Below are 7,621 nucleotides of genomic sequence, written 5' to 3' on the forward strand. Positions count from 1 at the left end.
CCCAGAGTCCAGACCTCAGCACCACTGAATGGGTTTGATTACTTCAGAAAATCATCAACCAGCTTCTAAGACATGCGCTTCATGGCAGTTTTGACAGGAATTTAAATAACTGAAGGGACAGGCTGTGTTATGGTGAGGTTTGATAGCATTAACATAATCTCTGCATGTGGAAATAACACACATAGCATTGCAATAATGATGATTACAGAAGATTTCACCCAGAATAGCCGCTACCAACTCTCTGTGTAATTTACTTTAATAACTGACATCAGCCTAAAAGTCTAATTTCTCTCTCAAACACCAGACGCTGCATTCCCACCAGTCTTTTCCAACGTCACTGAAATGTTATGGCCAGTAACAGTGAAGCTGGCTGTTCCTACAGCTTCACTATAAAGCAGGTTCTGACAGCAACTGTCGTCTTGCCCTCAGCTTAAATCCAGCCTTCATGTTTTAAAGCCAAGTTATATAAACTTTACATCTAATCAGAAGGACTAAAAGCACTCTTACCCTTAAAATGCACTCTGGTTGGATATACCAAGAGCTCAGAGCAAGTTTCTAAATCTTTACTGTGAAAATATTAAATTCAATGCTAGTGGAAGAGCTACACTACATTGAGAAAAGTATTTGGACATACCTGCTACTTATTGAGGTCAGGTATTTTAGCCACACTCATTGCTAACAGGTGGATCAAATTGAAAACATAGCCTTGCCATCTCCATAGACACACACTGGCAGTAGAATGGGTCGTACTGATGAGCCCAGTGACTTTAAACATAGCGCTGTCATAGGATGCCACCTCTGCCACAAATCAGTGTGTGAAACTTCTGTCCTGCTAGATCTGCCCCAGACAACTCTAAGTGCTATTATTGTGAAATAGACATGTCTAGGAGCAACAACAGCTCAGCCATAAAGCAACAGACCACATAAACTCACAGAGGCTGCCAAGTGCTGAAGTGTACAGTGACTATCCTCTGTTGAGTCTCTCAGTAAAGAGCTCCAAATTGTCTCTGGAAGCAACATCAGTAAAAGAACTCTGTGTTGGGAGCTTCACGAAATGGGTTTCCATGGCTGAGCAGCTTCACACAAGCCTAAGATCAAAATGCACAATGCCAAGCCTTGACTGGAGTGATGAAGGAACACTGCCACTGGACTCTGGAGCAGTGGAAATGTATTCTGTGGAATGATGAATCAGCTTCTCTATCTGTTCGTCTGATGGACGAGTCTGGGTTTGATGAATGCCAGGAGAACGTTACCTGCCTGACTGCACACTGTGCCAGCTGTAAGGTTTGGTGGAGGAAGGATAAAGATATGGGGTTGTTTTTCAGGGACTGGCCTAGAACCCTTAGGTCCAGTGAAAGGACACCTTAATGCTTCAGCACCAAGACATTTTGGACAATTGTCTGCTTCCAACTTTGTGTGAACAGTTTGGGGAAGAACCTTTCCTGTTCCAGCATGACTGAGCCCCCGTGCACAAAACAAGGTCCATAAAGTCACGACTGAGTGAGTTTGGCGTGGAATAACTTGACTGGCCCTCACAGAGTCCTGACCTCAGCCCCATCAAACACCTTTGGGATGAACTAGAACTGAGACTGTGAGCCAGGACCTCTCATCCAACGTCAGTGTCTGACCTCAAAAATGCTCTTTTGAATGAACAGGCAGAAATTCACTCTCCACAATCTTGGAGGAAGCTCCCCAGAAGAGTGGAAGCTGTTAGAGCTGTAAAGGGGGACCAACTCCTTATTAATGCCTATGGATTTAGAATGGGACTCATAAAAGCTCCTGTAGGTGTGATATATTTCTGTAGGGTGCTTTGAATACTTATCATTACATAAAACTTCTAGCTACATCCTTTAACTTATACTCAAACTGTGTAAACAAACGTAAACTCACAACTGTCAATAGACTGCTGTATGTACCACCCTGCACACTGCTATCACTGAGGCTTGGGAACCTTGAAAAACAGATCCCTTCCCCACTGTAGCTCGGTGAGAGTGTTCTTCAGTGCAGAAGTAGAGTGCTGTCACTGTGGTGTTCAAGGCACTTGCTAACATTGCTAATGTTTACATGGGCTGCTTAGGCAGAATTAAACCTGGTGGACATTTTCTCTCTGCCTTTCTTCCCCAAAAAGAGCCGCAAGTGCAAGTTTCTTTACTCTGTGCACTTAGTGTGATGTGGTGTTGAACTTCCCGCCCACAGTGCTGCTCATTAAGATCTCCTTGTTCCCATCCAAGGGGTGGTTAACCCCTAAAAAGGCCAGAGGTTTATTACACACTTCTATAACCTAAGAATAGCTCCACCAGGTCGCGTTTGAATCCCTTTAATTACTAAATAATAAGTCTTCGTATGTATGAAGCCTGGGATTTTAAGCGGTCAAAAACTGGTGCACGCTCTATAAATATATATAATGTCGTAGTGGTGTACCGGTGTGGTGGTGATGTGTTAGTGTGTGTTGTGCTGGTGCGAGTGGATCAGACACAGCAGTGCTGCTGGAGGTTTTTACACACTGTGTCCACTCACTGTCCACTCTACTTTGTTAGTCTACCTTGTAGATGTAAAGTCAGAGATGATGGCTCATCTGCTGCTGCACAGTTTGTGTTGGTCATCCTCTGGTCCTTCATCAGTGATCACAGGACGCTGTTGGCTGGATATTTTTGGTTGGTGGACTATTCTCAGTCCAGCAGCGACACTGAGGTGTTTAAAAACTCCAGCAGCACTGCCGTGTCTGATCTACTCAGACCAGCGCGACACACACTAACACACCACCACCATGTCAGTGTTACTGCAGTGCTGAGAATGACCCATCACCCAAATAGTACCTGCTCTGTGGGGGTCCTGACCACTGAAGAACAGGGTAACAAAGTATCAGAGAAACAGATGGACTACAGTGCAGCTATACAGTAAGTGGAGCTGATAAAGTGGACAATGAGGGTAGAAACAAGGAGGTGGTCAGAATGTTAGGCCTTATAGGTGTGAGTTCTTACAGTATAATTATTTCTAAATGTGTTCTGAAAATGGACGTCTACCAGCCCATCGAACAGCGCTGATCTGAAGGGGCCGTTTTAGATCTACACACAGCATCTTTTATTAGCATCCTTCCTTAGAGTTAGCAACATTTCCTCCTCCAGAAATAGCCGATTCTTGCTCCGCCTGCCAAGGAAAACCAAGTCGACTGGTGTCGTTTTCCTAGCCTGTCACCACAGCTATCACTTAGTGTCTTTAGGCCTTTGAAATCTCCGTCTGTGGACGTCCAAAACTGTCACCGCTTGGGCGTTGGCATGCGGTCGGCCCTCAAGGCCTGCAGCATGCTGGAGCCACTGGTAGCGCTCCCCGTGTCTGAAGCCAAAGCAACCTACAATCATAAATCACGCCAGCCTGTCCTCATAGGCAGAACGAATGATGGATACTGCTTCAGCTTATCATCATCGAGGAAAAGAGGCAGCTCCTATAGCAGTAACAGCAGTCGTGGACGGAATCCCACTTCTTATAAACCTCTCGTGAAATGCGGCTTTGTTGTTCCATAAATGCCAAGCAGTGCCGAAGCGCTCATTTACGGAGGATGGAAAGGTTGAAGGTGCTCCACTACCCGCAGTTTGTGTTCCATTATGGTAATGGGAATGTGAAGGTGTAATAGAGAGGTTTATGGTCGTGCGTCGTCCCCACTGACAATGAAGTAAAGGCCAGCGCACACATAAAGAGTCCCGGCAGTCATCCGACTGAGAGAAAGACCATTACATTCATTCCTAATGAATGTAATTACATGGACATGACCGGACTATGGGTCAGTACCTTCACTCTGAGATGGGCGATAAAGTCAGGCTGTTACACCCATTCAAATTAGACCCGATTATCTTTTCATTCTGAGAGATTCCTTCAGTTTTGATCTTTGTGATGATGAATCCAAGGTATATTCTCAAAGTATACTCACTTAACCCTCTACTGCACAATTAGTGTATCGTAATTTTACTAAAAAACAGCGATATAAAATCTGTGTTTTCGTATTTAAATGTGGGAAAAAGGTCTTTTATGTTAAAAGGATAAATACTTCATGACATCACATGACCAGGGATTTTCATTATGGTGTTATTATTACCATATATTCCAAATACCAATCCAAATACCCGGGTCAGACATTTCACTAAGCGTAAGTTGGGTTTTCAATAATGTTATAAAAGATGTTTTTGGAGATAAAAAAGAAATTTGATGCTCTTATGATGCTATGGTATGATTTCGCATTGTTGCCAAATGGCAACAATTTACCAAATAACCAACAACATTTTTAGAAATAAGTATTTTTGTTAAAAATTTCCTTTATTTAAGCAATTTCAAATAACAAAAACACAAAAAAACATTTTATCATGCTCATAATTCCTGCAGCAGAGGGTTAAGCATAAAGGCTCTTTGGTAAATATGACTGCTCCAAGCAACATCTCTTATTAGGATGTGTGCAGCTTCACGTATGTATATGTCAGTAATTTCGAGAGGATGCTTGCCATTGCCAGGAGCCGTAGAGCCCTATTTGCATCACCGCTGCTTTTTTGGTCCCATATTATGATTTCAGGCCGTGCTGATTACCGTGGTTTCTGCCTGGATCCTTCAATACTAATCTGCTAATTCATTCAGTGCTTAAATAATGTACATTGAAAGCTACTGAAAGCAAACATGTCATGAAAAATCGAGTTTTACTCACCTTTTTTGAAGAAGTTGATGTAGTATTTGGACCATTCAGTTGGTTTAAAGTCACATTTTGGACTTTTAACTGACCGGGCCTGTAGACTCTGTTTGCTTTGAGTGATTTTATGCTTTAGACATGTTTATTTTATGGAAGCAAATGACTGAGCAATCTGTTTAATCACTGAGGCTGTTTTCACACCGAGTCGGTTTGCTGGCGACTGCACCAGCCTTTTTTCACATTGTGTCTTTTTCATTTGGTTCGGTTGGTTTCACACTGCAATGGCTAAAGGGCACCAAATTACACCCGTTAGTGTTGTTTATAAGTCAGAAATACTGCAGGGATGCCAGAGCTCTGTTACTCTCACATTTGCCACTGTTTGAGCCAAACCTCCTGCTTAGCATGGAAATAGAAGCAGCTACAGTCTTAGCAACACTAATAAAGCTTGCGTGATATCTGCTTCTTTATGACTGGCTTGTCAATATGAGTGCAACCCAACAGGTCACTGATGCAGAGCATTCCACAATCTATGTGCCAAAATCAAATGCATTGCTTTGCTCATACTGTACTGCTCGTTTGCCATTATTAGCACAATGCAAACGTCGGCAAAGAGTCAAATGTTGAAAGCGGGAGATTATGATCTGATTTTCTGCAGGGTAGGTGAACAAAAACAGACATAACACAATCAAAACATTACTAAAAGTTTCAGTAGTGACAATTTTCGCTCATAACTCAAAAACACTAGTCAGTACATGACTGACAAACACAGCTTTGGACAGCTGTTCACACAAAAAACTCATATTTTTCTTAAGCTCTTATGCTCGTGGGTGTTTATGTGACCAAGTCGTAGGGCAATTTATTCAGACACTGCATGAGATGAATGGAAATGTTTATTTTATTTATTTATTTATTTATTTTGTGTAAAAGCTCCCCTCACATGAACAGAAAACGTGTTTAATGATCTACACGCGTTGCTCTGTGCTTGCAATTTACTGCTGAAAGCCAAAAATCTCAGACGCCCTGTGTGTTATTTTATAAAAGTAATGTTTCCAGAGCAGATCACTGAAGAGACGCCGCCTGTTTATAGTTTATAGCCCAGATTTGTGGACAAACGGCTCGACTTTCAGTAGAAAAACAAAGTTCAGCTTCTTTTATTAGAAGGGGTTAAAATGACATCACCGTCTATTGGACTGGAGAGAAGAGCTACAGCCTCACACGATGCCCAGCTTCTGAATGGAGCTTATGGAATATGAGAGTTATGTAGAACATGACGGAGTGCGTTTAGGAACCACCGGTGGTCTCGAGGTGTTGGAGAGGTTGAAACACAAAAAAATATACATTATTGCAGAAAATGTGTTTCGGTTGTGACGACTGTTACTGTTTCACACGTTCGCTTCAAATCAATGGGATCTACCTGCTGACCATGTGGCCGTGAGGGACAGGGATGCAGCCTCACTGCCTGCTCTAAGACACAGGGGTGTGGCTAATATAAGGCCCCGCCCACAGACTAAGACTCTTCACATTTCGGTTGCGACATGAAAGTGTCGGGACAGCAATTTTTGGGTTAAAGTTTTTGTTTAGAAATTAAACACATGATACATCTAACTTTTCTCACAAGAACACTGAAAAAAGTTTTATTATTTTCAGAAGTGGAAGTTTAGGGGTCAGGTTTTGGGTCAGACACCTCCCAATAGAAGGCACCTTATAATTATGATTTTATATCTATTTAGTTTATTATCTCAATGAATGTGCATTTAAATAGATCTGCACTGCCAGTCATGGAAATGCAAAACATGTCTGATGTATTCACATGAGTTCATGTCTTATTTTGCCACTTGTGCTATGACCTTTCCCCAATCCTGATTAATGTGTAGAAAGTAGGCTTCAACAAGTGACCCATGCGGATCAGTTTCGAACACCCGGCTAAAGTAACTAGTGTTCCAGCCTGGACTGCTTTTTGAATGAGAGCAGCCGATTAGAACAGGGTCATAGGCGTATGTGTATATATATATATATATATATATATATATATATATAAACACACTCAAATTTTCTAAAATGCTTATAAAGACTGAGTGTGTGTTAATGTATATGTCTGCCCTGCAGTGGGCTGGCAACCTGCCCAGGGTGTTTCCTGCCTTCTGCCCAATGACTGCTGGGATAGGCTCCAGCTCCCCCCATGACCCTGAAGGATAAGCATTTTAGAAAAAGTTAGTGTGTGTATATTTACATTATATATCTCCAAAATGGTAACTTTACAGGAGAAGGAAAAAACATACATTACTTTTAATGTACGTCAATGGAACCAGACGTTTTCGAAAGTCATTTTGGGTCATTTCTTTTGGTCCTTTCGTCATGAAATTTACATACAATGTAATGGGCAATGAGTATTTTTCAATTAGATCCAAAACTGAAAAAAACGACAAAAATGGAGATACAAGGTTTTGTTCTGACAACAGCGATATATGACTTTGGTCTGAAAGATAGATAGGCTGCCCTATATATCAGTCACAGAGACACCCATGTAAAAATTACTTACCTTTTTTTTTACTTATTTTTCTTACTTAAACTGCCAAAAACATCATACACAGACCCCCAGAAAACAAAACTGAGTGTAGTAAACTGTGTGACATGTAAGATTAAATGTTGATATTTTAAGCAGTTTATTTGAGCTGCCTGAGAGGCAATGTACGTGAGAAGGTGTTCTCACTCACTACTTGAAGGTCTTCAGAGTGCAGACCGAGTTGCCTTTAACAGCTCCATGAAAGGAAATGTCACATGAAACAATCTCATGAAATTTGACGTTTCAATTTTGAAAACTGCTGCAGGGATTGAAGTGCGACCAAAAGGCAGCTGCATTGTGCAGCACTCTATTTTCTCCAGACGTTTTTACTCACTGCTCAATTGTCTGCTAGACACAATGGTGCTGTGTAGTGTCACTACAGGAGAAGG

At 41.8% G+C, this 7,621-nt stretch overlaps 1 protein-coding gene across 1 annotated transcript in view; it reads left to right on the forward strand.

The window, feature by feature from the left end:
• The window catches only part of col22a1 (collagen, type XXII, alpha 1), a 125,697-nt gene that overhangs the window by 22,289 nt on the left and 95,787 nt on the right, over positions 1 to 7,621 (forward strand). The window lies entirely within an intron of this gene.

This window comes from Pygocentrus nattereri, chromosome 11 (genome assembly GCF_015220715.1).
Source record: "Pygocentrus nattereri isolate fPygNat1 chromosome 11, fPygNat1.pri, whole genome shotgun sequence".
Taxonomy (NCBI): domain Eukaryota; kingdom Metazoa; phylum Chordata; class Actinopteri; order Characiformes; family Serrasalmidae; genus Pygocentrus; species Pygocentrus nattereri.